The sequence below is a fragment of the Talpa europaea genome (assembly GCF_964194135.1).
Source record: "Talpa europaea genome assembly, chromosome: X".
Classification (NCBI taxonomy): Eukaryota; Metazoa; Chordata; class Mammalia; order Eulipotyphla; family Talpidae; genus Talpa; species Talpa europaea.
Window position 1 is genome coordinate 91,272,563 of NC_140081.1, and position 23,925 is coordinate 91,296,487.

Here is a 23,925-nt window from a genome sequence, read left to right on the forward strand (position 1 = left end):
CACAGGTGGACAATGTGGGTCCATTTATTTGAATACTAGCTATGCAGGAAGCACTGGATTGCACATCTGACTTGTGCTTCGGGTGTTCTCTCTCTAGGCAGCTAGTGCCCATGAAGGGGTTCTCTTTCTTCACCTCCTGGGGGATTCTGAGTACTAAATCCTCACATTTAGTCCCTGAAGCTTTTATCAGGTCATTGTCTAGCCAGGAGCATGGGAATCTGCCCTGTCCTCTATAGAGTATGCAGGGAGCACAGCTTGTACACCTTATCAGGGGAAACTGTAGAATTAGCTGCAAGTTGTCCCCAGAGCTGGGAACAATTGAAGCCACCAGACCAGGTGTAGGAGACTCAATGGCTTCTACCAGCTCTATGATGTGGAGTTGTTCCTTGTTCTAGTGCAGAGAAGTTAGTCTTTCTCAAACTTGTCATTTCCAGATACCTCATAGATTGTAGGTTTATTGCTGTTCATAAAAGGTTGGTGTTATATGACCCAGCAATACCACTTTCAGGTATATGCCCAAGAGAAACTAAAACATATATTCACCCAAGAAATTGTACACAAATTTTCATAGCCACATCAGCCACAATAGACACAATGTGCAAACAACCCAATTGATGAATGAATCAACCAAAGATGGTGTACTGATATGATAGAATTATGGCCAAGTCACTTGGCCATAAAATATATATAAAATACTGCTCCAACGTATCAGCCATGCTATAATGTGGGCAAACCTTAACAACATTCTATTAAATGAAAGAAGCTGGGCACAGAAGATTGGGAGGCTAGGAAGTGACTGCCAATGGATATGAGGTTTTTATTTGGGATGATGAAAGTGATTGTGATGAAAATTAACTATGTGATGGTTGTAAAATTCTGTGATTATACTAAGAATCATTGAATTGTACACTTTCAGTGGGAGAGTTGTGTGACATGTGAATTGTATCTCAATAAAGCTATTACAATAAAATTCTATTGCTGGCTCTTTGAGTGCAGATCCAAGAATCGTTTGGAGTCTTTAGTAGAGATTGAAGAGACGCATCTGTTGACATGACCCTTTTTAGTGAACCAAGTACTACATAAAAAACCTCTGAGCTGGCTGTCTATAGTGTTATTGACCTATACATCTGAAAAAGTCTAAAAAGTCCCAGGTAAGTTGTCATATAGATTTTTGCCACATTCTGCCACTATCTCTATTTTTCTTAAGAGACATGGTAAAGTCATAGGTAAAACACTGAATTTGGAATCAGAAGAGCTGATTTTGAATCATAGTCCTGCCATTTACTAGCTCTGCTTACCTTGGGTTAATTGCTTAGCCTTTCTGAATTTTAGCTTTCTCCTTTTGACATAGGGACAGTAAAATATAGGTTTACAATATTGTGACAAGGAAATGAAGGCATGTAAAATGATTTGGAAGTTATACAATTAAAGATATAGTGAGCTATTTGATTAAACATGAATACACATGCATGTACACACACTCCAATGACTTCTAAAACTACGCCATCCTTTCGCTTAGCAGAGTGTTACCTGGATTGCCTTTTCCAGGAAGTCTGCTCTGTACACAATCCCCTAACTGACCACTGGAAAACCAACCAGTCAGTAAGCCAGGTTGGCTTATTGTATCAACTCATTGGTAAATCTTGCTTCCTCTATTTGGGAGCAGAGGAAGTAGAAATGTGGCAAGCTTAAGTGACTTCCCTTGCATGGCAGCCATGGAGGTGTGCTGCTCAGATTTTTTGTGTAAGAACTTTTCATAAGCAGTGGACAACTTCCACATGTAGTGCTTTTGGTCTCCATTGCAGCTTTCAAGCTCAGGATAAGCTCTCCTTGGGCAGTTCTGCCAATGACTAGAGTGCTCTGTTAGGCTGGATGAGACATTCTAATATCTCCACCAACATCTGAGGCTCTTTCCAACCAATCTTCCTTTCTTCCTCCATCCTTTCACACATGTCAAACCTGCATGACTCCCTGAAAGCTTTCCCTGTCTACTGTCTCTATTCATTTATCTATCAGTGGTTACTCTCAATACATCTTTGGCACTTCCAACTGTCTTGACATCTGCTTTCTGGAAGACCTCATGTTATACTCTTTGGTGGAGCTAAAACTTAAAGACACATGTTCTGACTCCAAGTCATTCCATAGAACTATCTATAGCTATTGTGCATAGCTCACTAACTAAAAGAGACTAACTAGATTAACTCTTGCCTGGGTTTACCATATTATGGTCCTATATGGATAAAGCCAATTTTACATGAATACAGGATCTTGTGATTGCATCCTATAAATCCAAGAATACTTATCCATTTGGCAGGAGGAGAGAAATGAACCAATAGTTAATGGTGCTGGGGTGTACAACTCTGACTCTTATTCGTTGCTTCCCATGCAACATTTTCTGTGAGCTTTTATTTATTTATTTATTTATTTGTTTGTTTGTTTGTTTGTTTGTTTGTTTATTTATACATAAAAAAGCACTGGGTACAGTCAGAAGCGCAGGAGGGTGACAGAATTCACCAGAGCCAGAGCAGGGAGCAGAATAGGCAGAAGGAGTGAAGTACACTGCTAAGGGGAGCAGCGGGTGGCAGGAGAGGTCTGCGTGCCATGTGGGACCCTCGCTGGCAGCCGAGAATCGAACCCGCGCTGCAGAGGCTGCGGGCAGCTTCGCAATCCAGCGCTCAACCGCTGCGCCACCGGGGAGGCCCTTTCTGTGAGCTTTTAGTAGAGAGATGCCAAACTCTATCTTCTACCTGTATCCCTGCAGGAATTACCTGAAACTTTCTTCCTTAATGACTAAATGAGATCAGCTACCCTAGAGGTTTGGAATTGGGGTTGAGGTGGCAGCAGGGAAGAGGTCTTCTCTAGAGTGCAGGGAGCACATTAGGAACCATATATGTCAGCACGAGGGTATGGGGTCTCAGAGGTGGGGAAAAATGTTGAGCAGAAAGGAAATACAGGCCTGTGTTGACCACATTGCCTTTTTGCCTAGAATCCGTAGACCACAAGATCCTCTGTGCCCCCTCTGGACCTGGGGGCTTCTCAAACTTTCAATCAAGTGGAGAGAGATGAAGAAAAGCTCTAAATGCAAGGCAGGCTGTGACCAGGGCTCTAATGATATGCCAAGTGTGAGAGCAAAAGGAGAAATGGGTTCTCAAAGGGGCTCTATGGGGCACTTTATTGACGTCCGGAGTTAAAGGGCAGGGTAAACCAAGAGGAGTGAAATTTGAGCAAAGCAGGCTTTGCAGACAGCAGTGAGAGCATGGAGAGAGGCACCAGGGTGAGTGATGACATCTCATTTATGGCAACAAACAAGGATCACTGAGTAGTTGCTGAGTCAAGTCCAGGGGGGACGGAAGCAGGAATAGAGGGGGGCTGCCCTGGAGGCAGAAGAGGCCGGTGATTAAGCCTGCACTTTCTCCTACAGACAACCCATACTTCTGGGTGGGTTGAAGGGTATTTGTGGAAGGAGGGGTGTCGGTGTGAGTTTTTATATTAATACGTCTAACTCTGAAGTCTGCAGTGATCTGAATACACCTGCAAACACACTCACCTCTGTCCTGTCATGCGCTGACGTATGGGAAAGAGCACTAGGCTATGGGGAAGCAGCTAAGCCTCTTTATTTTTTTTTTTAAATTTATTTATTTTTATACAAGAACTGGGGTACAGGCCAGAGATGCGGGGGGTGAGAGGCGTCACCGGAGACAGAGTGGGGAACAGAAGAGGCAGACGGGACGAAGTACACTGCTGAGGGGAGCAGCGGGTGAGACAGGAGAGGTCTGTCCCGCCATGTGGGTTTCTCCCTGGCCGGCTGGGAATCGAACTCATGCTGCAGTGGCTGCGGATTACTTCATAGGTTGCGTCTTAACCCCTGCGCCACCAGGGAGGCCCAGCTAAGCCTCTCTAGATTTCAGTTTTCTCATCTGTAAAAGGAACATGACCTCGAAGATTCCTCCTACCCTCCACTTCTATGAGTCTCCTCTTAATAGCTTGTCTAGACATTTAGATGATGATAGTGCCGTGTGAAAATCTACTTGAATTGGATCTATACCATTAATGTGAAGTAGTTAAGCAATTAGCAAATTTAATTTGACAGTGTCGTTGAGGTTCCAAAGTAGATTTATTTAAATTGGGTCAACTCTCTGGATGAGCCACTACTGTCTGAAAGGCACACGACTTAGCTGATGCTTTTTGAAACCAGGGCTTCGGGTCCACATGTGAGATCAGATGCCTAGCTTGCATCGGTCCCAGTGTCTCAAGAAGCAGTGGCCTGCGAGGCTTGCTGATATTTAAACATGTGGGAAATGCCACCAGCTCACCCCATCATTAAATCTGACAGCTTGTAGGGTTCGGGGAGGCAGCCCAGGCAAGCAGAAGCATAATGGAGAGCGGCACTGGGCGTGGCAGCGGTGGGGGGGGGGGTTAGAAAGCCTACTTTCACTCTAGCCCCTTCCAGTTAACCATCTCCTTGGTGATGATGAGTTGATTTCTTCAGCAGATCATCTGTGCAAAATGATGACTCTGGGGCTGCAGAAAGAGTGGGGGGAAGGAGAGGAAATATCATGCAATGGAAGAATTTGGGCTTTGAAACACCTTTGGGTGCCATCCCACCTTGCTCTTTGTTTTACAAACGCAGAAAGCTTTGAATCGGTTTGCTTCTTTGTAGCCAGCTCTCCTTCGATGCCCATTCCTCCTAATCATGGAGCAGGATCATGGACTTTTCCTAAAAATCTGATTTCTTAACAGTTTGATCCTCTTGATAACTATCTAACTGTCTGCTCAAATTGTGAAAACCCAGGATTGTTACACATGCGTGTTGCACCCACCCGGCTCACCACCTAATGCCATTATACCCCACATTGCATGGATAAACAAGAAGAAATGAGACCAAGGCTCAGAAACGGAGGAGATTCTCAAAGTAAATGCAACTGAATAGTCTGAGATACAGCAAGAGAAAACACAGCCTAACAGACGGGCCGGACTAACAGCTTCTAGAGTAACGATCGAATTAGAGAAACTCCAAAAACTCAGGAAACAGACACAAAGAACCCAAAGGATTCCTGGGAAATTTTCAAGGAAATTAATGTACAATATTTAGAATATAAGAAAAAGACATCGTCTCCCAGCTGTTCCCATCACGACACGGTTACAGACACGGTGACATCTAGTTGTGGCATTTGGTCCTTAGCTAAAACCGAGAAATTTGTCTAGAATCGAAACTACCCGAAGTGGCGGGTGGGGGCGGTAAGATGGTATCCATACCTTGCTTGCATAAAAAACAAATTTAAATATCTCTATTTTCGTTCCTAATTCCCTCTCCTGAATAAATCTTATTTCCATAAGCTTTATTATATATTCCCTTATTTCATATTTCCCTTTAAAATGATAAGTATAATTACCCATTTAAAAGTTTCGCTGGTTTCATTACTTTAATGAAATTTTTATCCTTTAACTTTTTTAATCCTAGTGAATTGATTCTGGTTAGTTGCAGAGCTACAAAGAAAAAAAAAGGGGGTGGGGAACTCAGCGTAAGTGCTCAACTTCTTTAGTTTCTCTGGGTCAAAATATCACTGCATGTATTTTCAGCAGTCTCGTAGCTCGTGGCTTACTGATGAGTCTAATCCAGCATTCCAGCATGCTGGTTGGTAGCCAAATACCAAATGGCAGATAAGTCACCTGTTTTCTTCCATTCCTGAGTCATTGTATCCACAAAACCTTCATTATGAGTCTCAGTCAAATTAGTTTTTGCGTATAAATAGATCAGTGAACATGAAAAAACTGGAAGCTTTTAATACTTAAGCAGGGCACGCAAGTATTATACTTCAAAGGCATTTTCTTTAATGAATATTTTATTTTCTTTTGCATCTCATGCAAATGGAATAAAGAAACAAATGTTCCATACTTATTATTATGCACTAAGCCATATTTGATATATTAAAAAAAAAAACAAACCTCGGACTGAAATAACAGATGTCTTCTTGTATTTTGTCGGAGTAGTATCTCTCAAGCCACGTAGTATAGTGGTATGGGGCTTGCCTAGAACTGAACAGCTTAGGCACTAGTGACAGCTTCTGCATTTTCCTGCTCCGTGACACTGAAAAAGAGCACTTAACCTCTATGAACCTCATTTTCCTTATAGGTAAGCTACAGATAATACTACCTGTCCTTGTCCTTTCACGATATTGTTAGAAGAGTCACATGAAATATTGACGGGCAAAGTCTCCCAACCAAAAACACTATGCACAGGGGTGTGAATATTCAGTGAGAATCAGCCCGGTGATGCAGGACTAATTCAATCAACAGAAAGCCAAGATAACCATTTCAGCCCTGTGCTTCTCTTTCAACATTTCCTTCTTAAATCATTGAGTCAAGTCACAAGCACAAAATGCAATAAGTACATTTTCAAGGAGCAGCCATGGGGGAGACAAAGGCCTGTGTATGAACACAGACTACCTTACTATTCTGAATGGTGTGGAAAACTAGCTGTCAGTTCTTGTCACACCTTGTTATCTTTTGGCCAATGATGCTCTTTGGTGTTGAAACTGTGCTTTAGTCTCCTGGGAGAAAGGCTCAATGCTTCTGGTACAATGGGAAGTGTGCAGAAAACAGAGCTAAGCCATAGCAACCATGATGATTCAGTGCTTCTCTGTAATTAGATGGAACGTTATCATTTTTAAAAGATTTATTTATGCATACAAGAACTGGGGTACAGGCCAGAGTTGTGGGGGGGGGGTGAGAGGATTCACCAGAGACAGAGTGGGGAACAGAACAGGTGGATTAACTGAAATACACTGCTGAGGGGAGCAGCGGGCAAGTCAGGAGAGGTCTGCTGTGCCATGTGGGTAGCTCCCTGGCCAGGGATCGAACTCATGCTGCAGTGGCTGTAGCAAGCTTCATAGGTTGTGTCTTAATCCCTTGCACCACCAGGGAGGCCCTGGGACATTAATTTTTCAAAAAAATCTTTTGCTATAACAGATGGTTTAAATAGCAAGACTAGAATAAAAAATACATTTTAAATGTTTGTGCATGTTGCATATAAGATTAGCATCAGTGTCATATATTTAAACAGAAACCATTCAGAATGACCATGTGTTTTTCTCAATTCGAGTTTATTTATTGCAGTAGGTTGGTAGAGAATGTGAGTTACCAGGCCTGAGATTTTGTCCATTGAGTAAAAGAGAGGGCAATGTCTGCACAGTTCATTCAGTTTCAAAATTCTACAATTTTATGTGATCTTGCACCTCAATTCCATGTAGATTCCAGAGGTCAGCCATTGATAGTCCTTGGGCCAAATCCGGTCTGTTTCATAAATAAAGTTTTATTGTAACACAGCCAAGCCCATTGGCCAACATATTGCTTGTCTCTTTATTTTTGTGCTTCGAAGTCAAAGTTGAGTAGTCACAAAGGAGAGTGTGACCTAATTCATAGGTTGAAGCTCCCACATCCCATTAGAGGTGCATTTGGAGATAGGGCCTTTATGGTGGTCATTTAGGACACATGTGGTCATAAGAGTGGGGTCCTAATGTAATCTAAGTGGTGATTTTATAGGAGGGGGGACATGAACCATCTCTCTCCACACCTGCGCAGAAAGGCCATGTGAGGACGCCTCAAGATGGTGGCATCCACAACAAGGGAGAGCTCTAGCTGCAGGAAATGAATCTGCTGACACCCTTATATGGGACTGTTAGCCTCCAGAGCTGTGAGGAAATAGATTTCTATTGCTTGGACCACCCTGTCTGTGGTATTTTGTTGTGGCAGCCTGAGCTGATGAAGACAACTGCCGAGTGTCGTCTAACGATGAGCACCCAGTAAAGTCTGACACACAGAAAAATGAGGCCTTACTCTGGTCAGGGATAGTGATGCAGTTACAAAGGCTTTCTCCCTGATCTGGCATCCATGGCCCCTTGCCCACAGAAGCTGCAAGGGTGTCTTTCTAAACCATGTCACGCTTACCCATTGTCACGGGTGACCAACCATCGTACGATAGCTGTGAGGACAAAGCCCATGTGCCTTAAGCTGCCTCATGTAATCCTTCACAGGGCTGCTTCCCTTGAAATTCCAGGCCCCTCCACACCTAGACACCCTAAACTCCAGCTATACCACTTGCACTTCCCGAATGTTCCATAAACTTGTGTGCTTCAGCAAGTTGAGTCATCTCCCTGTCTAGAATGTCCTCCCCCACAGCAAGCCCTCAATCCTCCACTCTCTGCCACGCCCCTCCTCCCACACCCAGAGCCAGCTCAAGTGTCACTCTCGCTGTACCCATCTCTCATGCCTGAAGTGGAACAAATTGCTCCCTCATGTTTGTTCCTAGTATATTTCTCTTTTATAGCACTCATCATATCAAATTGCCTTTTAGAGTGCCCATCCTCAAGGAAAGGCTGAGCTCTTCAAAGCAGGAACATAACTTACTCATCTCTGAGAGGAGAACAATACCAGCTCCATAAGTGCTGCTGAATGAATGTTGAGTGAATTTACATAAAGGCTCAGGAAGACCAGCATTAAAGTGCCATGAGGCCCCCTAGGAGTGGCTCAGTGAATATCTTGTCCATGTCCTGGAAGACTGTGTGACAAATCCAATACCACCTAATTGAGAAATGCTACCCATTCTTCCCTCAGCACCTATTTTCTAGGCCGTGTGTGAGGCACACCATCTGCATTTTCTCTAATGTTCAAAGTCCCACGGGGACAGCGATTATAGGATGTCTTGTCGATTTTTTTTTATCCCTAGTGCCTAGCACAGCACCCAGCATAGTAGCTGCTCAATAAATGTTGGTGAATGAATGGAACCCTAAAAGATACTAGCTTTATGAGCACTTAGCCGGTAATGAAACCTAAGCTCAGACAGGTTTATAGCTTTCTCCAGGTAGTAAGGACCGGAGAGAGGATTCAAATACAGATGCTTGTGCCCTAAGCTTGGTCTTACACACCTCAATACAATTATAAGGAGGTTTTTTTTTTTTTTTTTTAAGTGAAACTCCAGACAGGAGATATGGAGTATTGTAGATTGGACTTGAAATCTGTTTTTCTCTAACATACTTGTGTATCAAGATTTGCCTTTGCACGTGCTACCAAACAATCATCTCTTCTCTACGGCAATGGATAAAGATTTCAGATGGGAGAAATGTGGCTTTAGAGCAGTCAGTATTAATCAGGGCTGATAATTTTAATTTATCACAGGTTTCCATACCCCCATACACACACCTTGGTATTGGGTCCAGGAAGCCATTCAGCACCCAGTTGGATGAAAACAATCAATATGATTACTTTTAAATGCTTATTTATCAAGAGTGGCAAAATGGCTATATTCCAGAAAATGTAAATCTACTCTCCTAAATTTTTTTCCTAAGTTACAAACATATCAAAATTCATTGACAAATGGGAAGCAATGCCTAAGGGCAGGCTAAAAGGCCTGCAAAAGGGTCGTGGATATGCGAGACCTATTAGCAGTTAGGGAGAAAAGGTCAGGTGAGGCGAGGAGGGCCCAGGCCATCAGGCTGCCTCAAGACAGCCAATCTGTTCAGTTATGCAACCCAAGAGCGAGTCTCTGTGTGTTAACTGGGATGGGGCTCATGTCTTATTTGAGTTTCTTGTCCTCTCTCTAAGTTATTGAAGCCAGAAAGAACTGAGTGTCTTTCAGGTGAATTGTATTCCTCCTGTAGCCAACAACAATTAGTCATCCACTTAGTTACTCAAGTATTTGTCATCTATTTTGAGACGACAACCTGACAGACACTGTTAAGTGCTGAGGTGTATATTGTTGGAGAGTTAATTCTTTAACCCTGTAACAGTTTAACTCTTGCACTTACCATCTAAACAGAAGGACGAGCCTTTTCTCTGTGACCTCATTCAAAGAGCTGTGCTCCTTTCACCTCCAGTCTTGCCCTCTTCTAGCTTATGAGAGGTCCCTCAGCAGGCAGGTAGAGAATGAGAATGAGAGACATGAACCAGGCTGTGACGGGGCTCATATCTCTTCCACTCAGAGCCCTTTACCTCAGTTTAGCAATATGGCTGCCCCTAAATCTAAGGGAAACTAGCGGATGCAGCATTCTTGTGAATCTAGGAAGAGCGGAGAAAACAAATATTGGTGATCACTTGCAGAGGAAGCACGGGGCTTACAGAGATTCATCTTCATAGTGGCCGGCAAAGAAATTCAGGCCTTCACGTAGGACGGCTTGGGAAGGGATGGCAGTGTGCGAGGGTACACGGAAAAAAGTTCAAGAACTGCTGATGAAGGACTGATTTTTTTTCTGAGCGAGAAAAGTAGAATAAAATGTATAAGTGCCATTGTTGTCTTTGAATTTTTAAATAGCTAGACCAGTGAGCCTGCCATCGCTATTCTAAGTGCCACTTAGCTGGCCTAGAAGAAAGAAACCCAAGGAAACAAGTCACTTTACAAGTTAGTTCCCCACTGACTGACTGGCTGGCCCTCCGCCGGCCCTGACTGGGTGGGTAGGCTCCCTGGATACGGGCGTGCGTGGGATCTGCTTGGGCCTTCTGATGCAGGGGGCACTCGCAGTGTGGGAGGGGAGCAAGGAAGCCGTGTGCCCCTGCTTGGGGGACCGGGGAGGTGGAGGGCGTGACGCTCTGGCCTTTGAGGAGGTGGGCGTTATGACAAGAAAGGAAGCATTCCAAGGCCAACTTCAGAGAAAAAACCACGAGAGCTGTTGGCTTATTTCAAAATATCTCCATGATCCTGAGGAAGACTTTATAGAACACCTGTTTGTCCTAATAGCCAAAGGCTTCACAAAGCAACTTCTCCTAATATTACAGTCTTTTATATGAAATCGTGGCAGTCATTTTAGACATTTTTCATTTCCTATTGGGTGAGAATTATTTTTCATGTAAATATCTGGTCAGCAGAAACATTTGCCATTCTACTTACTATTTCAGATGGAGTCATTTTTATTTAACCTTAGGTAGCATTTCCAATCTGACAGTCACTGTTCTAAGCCTTTCAACAACATCGACCCATTCAATGAAATAATAACCTTATGAGGTAATTACTATTATTAGCTGCATTTGACCTATGAGGAAATCAAGGCATAGAAAGGTGAAGTAAGCTGCTGAAGGTCACTCAGCCAGTAACGGGCCTTAGCTGGGATTCAGATCCGAGACCACCAAGACTCTGGACTCTGGGCTCTTGGTGGGGCCGGGGGAAGTGTAATCATTTGCTCATGACAAATAACACATAAGGAGATTCATTTTGCCATACCGGTCACCTTGGGGTTCACAGACAGATGATACACTTCAAGGATTGAGCAGAGTGAGGCGGTCAAAATGTCAAGTACAAAAAAACGTGACTCCACAGAGGCCTGCAGATTAGCTGGGTGGAGCGGCACTGGCCCCCGGGAGGGCAGGGAGGAGAATGAAGCAGTAGCCTGCTGAGCTGCGGGGCCGTGGCGGTGACAGAGAGAGGAAGGCAGAGCTACAGAGCAGACTGTGCAGAGAGAAAGCAGCAGGCTCAGGCAGCAGGTGGCCAGCGGCAGTGAGAGAGAGACCCGGACCCCCGGCAGCGTCCATCTGTTGTCTTGTCGCTTGTCTGTCAGTCGAATTTAGCCGGGTGACTTCTGAAAGCCAACTGCCCTTCACCTTAGAGCATACTGTTGACAAACAATAATTGTGCTTACCAGTGAAGAAGTGGTGAGCTGGCTTGATCAATCAGTAGTTCTCGAAGGAAATAGGGCAGAGAAAGTTGGCCATTTTCACTGAAGGACCCCATGGGGTCTCTGACTAAGGATAAACCCCACCCTGCTGTGGCTTCTCAATCTGAAGATGATGGAAGGAGACACGAGAGGGGAGAACCATTTCATGGTCAGTCCCCACTTAGAACAGCTCCTGAGAACACTGCGCTTGGGCCTGAATGCATCTATGACCCTGCACATGGGTCTGGGCGCTGAGATAAGCTGTAACTCTCAAATCACTTGCTTATATCCATTCACCTCACTGGGCAATGTTTGCGTTTGCCTTCAATTCCTTCATTTTGCCTGCCTTTGACCAAAGTGCCTCTCTTGGTGTTGTGAGAGCAGCAAGCTTTGCTGAAGGAATCTAGATCTGGTGGTCAGGACAAAGAGCTCCATTTGTCTTATCCTTGGTATTCTCAAAGCCAGGTTGACTAGCCTTGGGCAAGTTGTTTCGACTTCCTAAGCCTCTTGGCTCCCCTGTCTGCTGCCCCAAAGCCGACTGGTTTCCTCAGTTAAAGACTCACTCAAGTCCACAGAGTCACGATGTGAAATCCTCCACATCTGCTGTGCCTGATGCGTCCCGAATGCTCACAACTCTGCCTTTGAGTCAAGAGTTCACAAGGGTGCATAAACTTCCAGACAGGCGCTCTTTTTGCCGGCCAGTGAGCGACAAGCCATTCTAGCCCCAGACTGGCCCTGTCTGGCTCCCAGGGCTTGAGCAGAGGTGAATCACCTTAGTGGCTACTGGAGCTACAACTCTCTGGGAGCGTTTTCCTTCCCTTTGCTTCCCACCCAGGACACAGCTTGTCACATTAACTCATCTGATCTTTCCCAGTGGCTTGCTATTTTTTCTCTTTATTTTGTTAGTGTGTTTCTCTCTCAAAAACTGCACTTCTGATTCAGATGAGAAACTGCTTTCATAGCTTAGTTATTGTACCTCCACTTCTGTAAAATTGAAGCGTAATTGACATATAACACGGTGTGAGTTAAAGGTGTTGGTTTGGTACATTGCAATATGCTTACCACCCTAATGCTAACTCCCCACCACTCACATCATTAAAGTTTACTTGGTTTACACCCCATTGAAAGCAGTGTAGGACTTGTTTTCAGAACTTGCTTTTCACAGAGGGGTCCATAGGCCTGTTATAGGCGACCACGGCAGTAGTGCAAGTCGGGAAGAGTTGACAGCGAATGAGTTCATTGATTTCGGTCAACTTGAAAGGTCAGCACATCTCCCCTCCTGCTTCAGTCCCCAGGTTGAAGCGTCCCCAGGTTGAAGGTTCAGTCCCCAGGTAAACTAATGGGCAATTTCGGTTTTACCAGGTTTCCTTAAGCCCTAGGCCAGATGTGTTCAATCTCCCTCAGGTTTCTCTTAACAAAGTGACAGCAGGTTTGAATCTTCCTCTGCACAGGGCAGCAGCTGTGCAAACATTTGATTAACAAAAGAAAAGTGGGAAGCATTATACCTATGGGTGCCCTCTGCATCACATTTGATATCAGTAGACTTTAAGATGCCCCCAAGTCAGGATAAATCTGTGCACCTTAAATTCTACTTTATTTCAGAAAGCTTGAACAGTCATAACGAAGAAATTAAACTTCATCTAGGGAATTAAAAAATGTACGAAGAATCTTGAATTAGTATTCACTGACACAATCCTCTAAAAGCATATGTGGCAGAAATGATAAAACAAAGCAAGTTCCAGGCAAAAATTCACATTCTGAATGGGGAAGCTATAAAATGGGAGGCAGACAAGTCTTTTAAATGAAAAACTGTTTAATATAATATTTACACGCTGTCCTTCATAACTTTTTGGAATTATGTCGACATTTGTTCTCGAGATACAAAATTGTTCAAAGATAGCTGAAAAGTCAGCACTGGGACTCTGATTTGTCTTGGTTTTATTACCATTAAAGTGATTTATTATGTTTATTTCATAGTTCTCCTCCCTGAGAATTTTTAATACAGGGCTGATGTTTTATTAGTTGGAGCTTTTTTTTTTTTATATCAAAGAATCTGCCTATAGATTCTGTACTTACTGGTATAAAAAGTAAGGACAAATCCCTACTGCCTTCGTAACTCATTTTTATTTGAGCATAATTCATAGTATGCACCAACAGAAATATTTATTAGCTACTTTCTGCCTTAAAGATACAGACTACGGTACTTTTAGACATATGTCCCTTCTTCCGTGAAGTCTTCCTTCATCCAATAATAGAAAATCACTTCCCTCAGTCTTCTGAGGGAACCTTTTCATAGTGCCCTCATGGCATTCACCACATAGTTCACTGTATCATGCTTCTCTGCATATGTGTTCATCTTCCTACTCCATAGTGAGCTCCCCACAGCCAACACTTGGCCACGAAGGTCTGCCGAATGAAGCCTTGGGAGGGATGCTGTGTTTGGTGGGAATCTTACTTTCCTCATCTTCAGCTATTTGTCTCAGTGAGAATACACTTGCATCCTCCGTTGTGTGCTGGCTCTGGAGAGGGGTGTGGGCCTGGGTGAAAGAGCGGTACAAACACAGTGGCCACTTCTAAAGAGCTCACATTCTGGAAGGACATTCACAGACCTACCAGAAACATACCTGGCAGGGGTACTAACAATAATTCTGTTGTTATTTTGGATTAAATTAATGTGTATTATATTTTAGAAGCTTCTAGCAAAAGAAAATTTCTTAAAATCTAAACAATAAGCTATTCCCTACACTTCTTTCATTTTCCTGTAGGTGACACTGACTTGTGTTTGGAAGTGTTGAATTCTACCTCCATCTTGTGCCTGTGTCGGGGAACCCGTGACCAAGGGAACTGGGTGGACCTGAAATTTGCAAGGGTTCTCAAACCGTGTCCTTAGGTGTGACCTAGGGTGCTTGCGCATTCCAAGGACTCCGGAGCTGAGAGCTCTGCTTCTATAGGTCAGGAGCAAGACTTGGGAAAGTGCCTTTTAAAGGGCCCTGACTCCTCCTCTTCCCATCCTCACACCGCCTGGGCACCAGCAACACAGATGATTCAGAGGCAGGAGATTCCCCAGACTACACAGAAAAAGACCTTGTCTTAGGCCTTCCCAGATCGCTGCCCACCTACGAGTGGTTTTCAGTGTAAATCTAACTAGTGCTTAGTACTGAGGAGTCACTGCTTGTTCCTGATGGGTTCTGGGGAGAGAACATCTCAAAGGAAGCAACATTTGATCTAGGCCCTGAAGGGTGAGAACAAGAGATTCAGAAAGACTTTCCAAACAGCAGGATCCAGGAAGAAAAAGGTCTGGGAACACAAAGGAGCTTGTGTGGGAACGGAAGAGCAAGCAGGCTGGTGCGCGGAGGGGAGGACCTGGGGCGACGAGGGAGAGCCCTGCTCCGCTCTGCACTAGCGGAACGACCTTGGGGCCTCCCCGGTGGCGCAGCGGTTGAGCACTGGGTTGCGAGGCTGCCCGCGGCCTCTGCAGTGCTGGTTCCATCCCTGGCTGCTCCCCGGCCACCGGAGGAGGGTCCCACATGGCGCGCAGACCTCTCCTGCCGCCCGCTGCTCCCCTCAGCAGTGTGCTTCGGTCCTTCTGCCTGCTCTGCTCCCCGCTCTGGCTCTGGTGGATTCTCTCACCCTCCCGCGGTTCTGACTGTGCCCAGTGCTTGTATAAACAAACAAACAAACAAACAAACAAATAAATAAATGAAACATGCCTCTATAAAAAAAATAAAGTTAAAAAAAATAATAATAATAAAAAAAGAAAGTTACGTAACCTCCTTGAACCTCAATTCCCTCACCTGCAAGACGGCGATAGCACCAGAGGGCTGTAGGAGAGAAGACGAAGACGCGGGAGGGCACACAGCAGGCCCCGCACGCAAAGCGGCCTGTTAAGAAATGGTCATAGTTTTTCTTAATACTGACCATATGGTTGGAATTTTCCATCAGTAAAATGAGTTCATAAGCATAAAGATACACACACAGAGACGAAATTTCCCAAAACCTCATCCATTTATTCATGAACTGTCGAGGGAATTGAGGCCCAATGGCGGCGGGGTTTTAATCCTCCTATTCATTGAACTGCTTCTATGGCCGACTTAAAATGTGTCCAATACTGGACAATTCTCTGGGTTCTCTTCGCCCTTTTCAATGTGTAGACACAGCGAGGAGGCAACTTTGTTCTATTTCACCAAAGGATAAAACATCTTAATCCTGAAATCCCAGCCTTGTCATCACCCATACTCCCTCCGCACAAACAGCATCCTGTTTCTCCAATAATGGAAACACCACCACCACCCCCCCCACCCCGGCCCGAGGGACAAAGTCTGAGCTCCTTCACACAACAGCTGTTCGCCAGGCCTGGTTGTTGCCTCTGCTCTTGCCACCACCTTGAAGTAACACCTGGTAATTCAGGGGAACGCACCTTCCCAGTACCCAGCTGTATCGCGAAACATCAAACTCTTAGCTAAGATGCAAGTCTTAAATATTCACTGTTTATTGTATCCAGTGAAATGTCACTTTTGTATGCACTTAGAGTTTTGGTAATTTCTGTAAATGATAGGAAAATTTTACAGTTGTAAAGTGAGATTTTTGTCAATAATTCTTATTCATACTTGGTGAATTAAAAAAAGTTTAATTCATTTTCTGATTATACCAGCTCTGCATGTTTTTCAATGTTGCTTGAATTTTAAAATTTTGCTCCTGGCTCTAAATGAATTGGCAAGAAGTTAAGTGGTCAAAAACACTGTTACCAACCACCAGTTCGCTTAATGACTTTAGTTCATCTCGAGGTGATTCTGGAGCGTGACGGATATTCCCAGGCTATTTTTTTTTCCCATTTTCTACATATTTTTCTCTTTATAATTTAATTCATTTTTGGGTCAGTGGTATCGGGCACATTCACAACGTGGTGCAAACATCACCACCATCATCTCCAGAAATTTGTTGCTATCCTACGCAGAGACTCTTCACACATTAATAATACCTCCCCCATTCCCTCTACCCCCAACCCTTGATAACCTCTATTCTACTTCGCCTCTCTATAGATTTGCCTATCTAGGCATCTCAGATGAGTGGAATCATGTAATATTTGTCCTTATACGTTTGGCTTGTTCCACAGTGTAAAGTGCTTAAGTTCCATCCACGGTGCAGCATGAATTTGAATGTTCTTTTTTTTTTTTTTTTTGCCTAGTGATATGATACATTTATTTGAGCATAAAAGCATCCTGTCACACAGGATGGGATTGCCTTTAGGGTCCTGGTTCAAAGAACACAGATTCTAGGGAAATGAAACAGAAAAAGATAAACCAAGTGCAGTATGTACGTACACTGGAATTTTAGTCAGTCTTAAAAAGGAACCTTGCACTGGGTTTATCCATTCATCTGTTGTTGGGCTTTTGGATTACTTCTGCCTTTTGACTTTATGGATAATGTTATGAACATTGCTGTACAAGTATCTAAGATCTTGCTTTGATTATTTTGGCTATGTAATTCAGAGAGGAATCTTTGGTTCGTATGGCAATTGCAGTTTTAAATTTTTGAGAAACTGCCATACTATTTTCTGCAGCAGCTGAACCATTTTATAGTCCCACCAGTAATACACAAGGGTTCCAATTTTTAAATGTCCTTTCCGGTATTTGTTATTTTCTGTGTGTGTGTGTGTGTGTGTGTGTTTTAAACAACAGTCACCCTAATGGGTATGAATTGGCATTTCATGGTGGCTTTGATTTGCATTTCCATAATTACTAGAGATGTTGAGCTTCTTTTCGTGTGCTTATTGGACCTATGAATATCTTTCTGAGAGAAATGTCTATTGCCTATTTTTTAAATGCTTTGTTTTGTTGTTGTTGTTCTTGGGTTTTAATTTTTTAATGAAAATATTTATATTTAAGGAGCAGAAGCTAGATATAAGGCACCGTGTTAGACACTGTGAGGAATAAAAAGTAAGACTGTTTCAACCCTTAAGGAACAGTAGTAGCAGGACAGCAAAGGAAATATAAAGAAGACAAATCCATGAGGATGAGAAGTGCTCAAAAGAGACATTAATACAGAACACAAGGAGACATGATATCTCCTTTAAGTGTTTTGAGAAGTAATCAGATAAGCCTGCAAAAAATCAGTAGGACTGGACATGAGCTTTAAGGGATGGATTCAATTTCAACAGGCACAGACAGGGTGGGGAGAACAATTGGGTAGCAGACATGGCATGATAAAAACAAGAATTTAGGAAAGCTCAGATCAGGTTTATGCACCAGCAACTAGTGGTTTGTTCCCTCAGGTTGGGTAAGACTTTCCTGCAGAGGGACTTGAATGTCAGAATAACAGTTTCCTTGTAGAAATTTTTGAGAGGGAAAGAGATCTGAAGAGGGCTGGGCCTTGAATAATATTGCCTCCATTTTGGGGCTTTTGTTTAGCTGGATGTCACACAGCCTCTAGTAGATACTTTGCACGATCCCTCATCTACTAAATGATTGATTGAAAGCACCGATCCCTAGGCACCAGTCTATTTTCTGATGTGGCATTTATCTGAATATAGGAAAATTCTGAATGTAGGAAATCAATGGGATTTTTAACAGTCTGTTTCTCTATATAATTATTTTGTCAAAGCTACCAATGCCTTTCTAGAATAATGAATGGGTTACCTGAGTGGATCTTTTATTCCAATGGATTTTTGTAGGAACTGCAGCTGTTTTATCAGAGTGTGTCTTTGCTGGGACAATTAACAAGAAAATGGAGCTATTACAAATAGAACACAGGACTCCAAACCAGCCCTCAATCATTTTCTGGCTGCAGATATGAAACTCTAGTTGGTTCCAGCCTCCACTCTGTGATTCAGTCCTGTGATGATAATTGTGAATTGTGGTTTATTTTTTTTCAAAATAGATGCATTGAAATCAACATAGAGAAGGAAAGGTTTTCTTATAGTCACCAGATTGAAAGGCATATTTTTGTTCCCTCACACAAGAATAGCATTTGTGGTTTCTGAAATCAGCAGAAATTGAGGCATCGGTGAGCTTGTTCAGTGCTAACAATGGCTTCAGGTCCACATTATTCAAGGATAACCCACAAGCCATTTACACATGTTTGTAGCAATTTAAAAACAACTCAGGCTCACTCTAAAGTGTCTAAGAGGCCAATATTTCCATCACATCAAGACATTGTCAAAAAGCAGAAAGGAAAAGAAGCATTCAGAAGTTGCAGTGGGCAAGTTTCACCCCCAGGGAACATTTGGCAATGTTCAGAGTCACTGAGTCACAAGAGCAATGGAGGTCTGTGCCTCCGCCATCTGTGGTGTGGGGTCAAGAATGCAGCCTTGGGACCTCCCTGGTGATGCAAGGGCTTAAGTGTCAGCACTCTGAAGCTCTCCTCAGCCCCTTCAGTACAAGTTGATCCCCGGCCAGGGAGCTACCCTCATGGTGCGGCAGACCTCTCCTGACTCGCCCGCTGCTCCCCTCAGCAGTGTGTTTCAGTGACTATGCCCGTTCTGCTCCCCACTCTGTCTCTGTTGAATCCTCTCACCTCCCCCTCACAGCTGGCCTGCACCCCAGCTCCTGTATGCATAAATAAATAAATCTTTAAAAAAAATGCTGCCCAGCATCCTGCAGTGCACAGCCCAGCCCAGAACAAGAATGAACTACTGGGCCCAAAATGTCAGTAGGGCTGGATTGATTCACTGATGTAGACTCATGTCGCTCAGGGAGTAGGGCTGGGCCCACTATATGTATCATTGTATTCCAAACTCCTAGAACAGATGTCTGGAACAATGAATATGTGTTGACTGACTAAATGAAGAGCTAGGTGAAGGAAGCTGAGGAAAGACCACCAAGCCTCAGTGTTAGCAACTGCCCAGAGAGTCGCTCTCTTAGGCAGTGCTGTGCCTGTGCTGTGACAGTTAAGTTCAAGGCTGTGTGTCCACACAGAATGGGGAGAAAATCTGAAGTCAAGCTCTAGTATACACAGGCAGACATCCGCAGTCCTGAAAAACCAAGCAGGCCAAAGAAAGAGTTTCCAAATGATTTTTCATCTTACAATTCCTTGTTATTCAGCATTTCTGTGACAGGATTTTGGAAGCATGAAGTAATAGAGACAAAAAGTAGATGAAATGAGATCCATCAAAGTCTGTAATTAGTCCCATGTGGGTGCCCCTGTTATTGTTGCACCACCTTCACATCCACACACTCCCCCTGTTTTGTCTTCCTCAATTGTGACCACACTGCAGGTTCAGTTTCTTACCTGTGCAGTTCACTAACAACGTTACCAGGAGACCTCTTAACATCAGTGCATATGTTCATACACACACTTTAGTCTTTTTAATGGCTATACCATGTTCCTTGGCATACATGTCGCATGGTTTACCTTAAGGAGGCCGATTGCCCAACATTTAGCTTTCCTGCTTTTCATTTTTACGAAAAACATCTTTTCAGTTCCATATATTTCTTCAGCCTAATAATTTTTTGGTCAATGCAGGATTAATGCTTTAGCCTCTCTTGGGTAAATAGTTAACAGATTCTCTTTTTTCTTCATTTTCTTCCTTTCCAGCTTTCCCCCTGGGTGTGATTTGCATGGGAGGGAGTGGTGCTTACACACCATCCTGGAATGATAGAAAGACCACATATCATCTGCTTACTGTTATTTTTGATATTGTGTATATTCATTCCTACTTTGATTTATGGTCAATCTCATTCCTGTAGTTATACTCTATAGTTGCCATAAACACTGAATTAGTGTTTCCTAGGGGAAATATGCACACGTGCACACACACGCATTCACACCCTTGGACTCACATATAGATATAGTTGAATACATATATGCATATCTCAAATAGATTATAATCTTTAATCCTAAAATTTACTCATCCTGGTAGCTTCTACTTTTTTACCATATTTTAGAAAGAGCAAACGAGGTTCAAGAGTGTTAAATGATTTGCCCAAGGCTGGCCCTCCACGGAATACCAGAGCTGGGATTCAACCCTTGTCCAGTCCAGATGATCCCAGAGCTGGAGTGTCTTCTACCATAGTGCACTGTCCCCTCTGGCTCCATTCTCTGGTCTCTGCATGAGAGCTGAAAACATGCAGGTCAGGCAACAGGAAATTTTGGCCTCTTCACACATGGGGGCTAGTGACCAGGAAAGTGCTACAACGTATTGTTTGTGATGTTAAAAATATATATTAGCAAGTGGGCAAATTTACAAATACAGATTCTTGGAGTAATAAGGATCAATTGTATCTTCATTGCCATGGCTTCCCTGATTATCTTGGACTCAAAACCAAGAATTCAGTTCATTGCAATCTTTCGGTTTCTTTGGGACTTGCTTTTGGGCTAGAAACTTCAGACTCTGGATCTAGTTGGTGAAGAAGAATTAATATATCTTGGTGAAATTATTCACAAGCTTTTCTTTGTTCAAAAATATGGACAACTCCTACCTTAGTTTCTTCTATATTGATGGAATGAGGTGACATATAAGAACATTCCTAGACACAATTTTCTTAGTTTTCTGTGTTTGCTGTTACACATTATCACAAACTTGATGACTTCAAACAACATAAATGTATCCACTCATAGCTCTAAAAGCTTGAAGTCAAAAGTCAGTACCACTGGCTCAAATTCAAGGTGTCAACTGTGTTCTGCTACCTGCACAGACTCTCAGGAAGATGATGCTCCTTATCTTTTCCAACTTTTGGTGGTTGCCAACAGTCTTGGGCTGCGGCCACCTCATCCAGCCTTCAAGGATAACATCTTCAAACCTCTCTCTTCTCCAACTGTACTTAGCTTTCTTCTCTGTGTGTCTGGCAAGTTTCTCTCTGCTTCCATCTTAAGATACAGGAGATAGCATTCAGGACCCACCTAGATAATTCAGGATAACCTGCCCATCTCAATATTTTCAACTGACTCACATCTGCAAAAAACCATTTTTTCCTCATAAGGACATATTTACAGGTTCCTGAGATTGGTACCTAATTTTAGAGAGTAATTATTGGTCTGCTGACTACAGTAACCATCCACGAATCTTAGGTCTCTCACAAAGTCAAAAATGAGACCTCAAATCCAACAGAAAGCATATTCCATGGTGCCTCTATTCACATGAACTACCGCACCTGATCTTCACCTAAAGTATGGAGCTTTAATTAGGTAGATGTGCTCACTCTAAGTGGCTATTTCAGATAAGATCTAGTGGACAGTTGGGCTGTGCTCTTACTGATGTGCTGATAAGTTTCAGGTGGACCTGATAACAGGAAGTCCCCTAGAGCCCCGCGGCAGTGCATTGGCACCTACTAAGGATTCCCCAGGGTATATATTGCAGGGAAGTAGTCTAAGTTCTCTGACTCCCACAACTGCTAAAGTGAAGTATATAGCAGATTAAGACGTTAATCAGGCAGAAACCTGATGCTACACTAATCTAACATTAATCACATAGAAAGGTACTGTTCAAATAAAATGAAGTTAAATGGACATAACATTTTTGGATTTCTATCCCTCAGGTCATTTTCTCATTAATCTAAATAAAAAATTTGGATTTACCAACTCAAGGCAGAGTGGCCTGCAGTGGCCAGATATTTAGAGGAAGGCTTGCATGTCTACCTTCGATTTTCCACCCCCACATGGGAGATAGGCTTCTTCTTTGCTGATTAACCATCTGTTATTTATGTGGAGGTGTTATTTACCACACAAGGGGGTGTAGCTTGGTAATGTTGGAGATTTGTTAGCTTGTTTTGATCTGTTTGAATTCTTGTATTGGATGATTGGTGGTCCACTTGGGAGAGATGAAATTATAGAGATAAATAACAGTAATTTTTTCTTTTGTCAATTTTGAGACTTGATTTCATCGTTCCTTTTTTTTCCTGTAGATTTGAAGAAATCTGTGGATATCTGCCTATCTGGTCAACCACAAAACTGGCAATGAAATGACTGGGTAAATAAGATGAACTGTTCATTGCCCCCCACATACAACCCTTCCTACTGTGTACCTGAACCTACAGGTGTCCTTGGTTCCCTTTCTGATGCTAGTTTCTTTCGCTTGAATTTTCCCATTGTGGACATACCAGTAGCATTGATTATTGATTCTGGAAGTTACCAACAGCATGACCTCTGTTATATTTGTTATTTAGGCCACTTAAAAAAAAGTGTACTACAGCTTAGTAGGTTCCTGATGACTATCCTGGTACTTACATTCCAGCCAGCCCCAATGATTATTCTTCTCAACTGATCCAACTGGATTAAAGTGTGGGCCTGGTTATTACCCTGTGTCAAAGGTCTCAAGAAAGTTTTGTGTCTAGTTAAATAATAAGTAGCACTAATTTTATGACTTTTCTCTGCTTTTTCCATATCAGCTTTCTCTATACACTGTCTATACTGATAAACCAGGTGTTTAGAGGCATTCTGCCTTGACCAAATGCAGAGAGGATTTGAGGACAACCTCTTCAAATATGCTATTTTATCTCCATTAGTGATAGCAATTAAATGTTTTGTTATACCTATTCAGCTTGCTTACAAAAATTATTTGAAATAGCTTACAATAAAAATGTTTATGACAAGACTGTTAGAAAACTCACAAGGACTGAAGAGTTACAGGGAGGCGTGCCTTGCTAATGTAATTACAATGACTGAGTGTTCAGGTTGACTGAACTTCTGGGCCACTAGGATATAAAAGAAACCACAGTGTGTTACACAATTTCTGCTGCCAGATAGAAAGAAATGTGCATTCTCTTTATGAGCTGGTCTCATTCAATGTCATTTCATTATAACGTTGATGAGAAAAAAAACCAACCCCAGTTAAATTGGATCTGCTTTTGCTATACAAAAGTCGCACTTTCCAAGAATCAGGACATTAAGTGAGGATGAACTATACACCCTGTTTACTAAATTTTTCCTGGGGATGATGATTGGGAGTGGAGTGGTTGAAGTAGATATGGCACTCCAAAAATAATCTATTTTAAGAATCCATATGCATGAGGCATAGGACAATAAAATTGAAAGCATCCTCAAAACTGTTTATCATAAAACGCAGGGAAGAGTCATTCATTGTCATTTTCTGTAGTGTGTATTAATGAAAGCCAAGGAGATTATGTCAAGGTCATCAGCAAAGGGGTTCAGTGGGGAAATAAGGAGTTAGGACCCCACTTTTTGTTGTTGCTGTTGTGTTACTTTTTATTTATTTTTAGGTGATATTTTAAAATAATGTGCTTTGGATAAAAGCCACACATTTTGAAACACATGGGTAGGTCAGACAAAAGTGATATATGGGGCTTGGATGAGCCAACTCTGACGAATTTTGTTTGACTTAGGCTGCATTTTC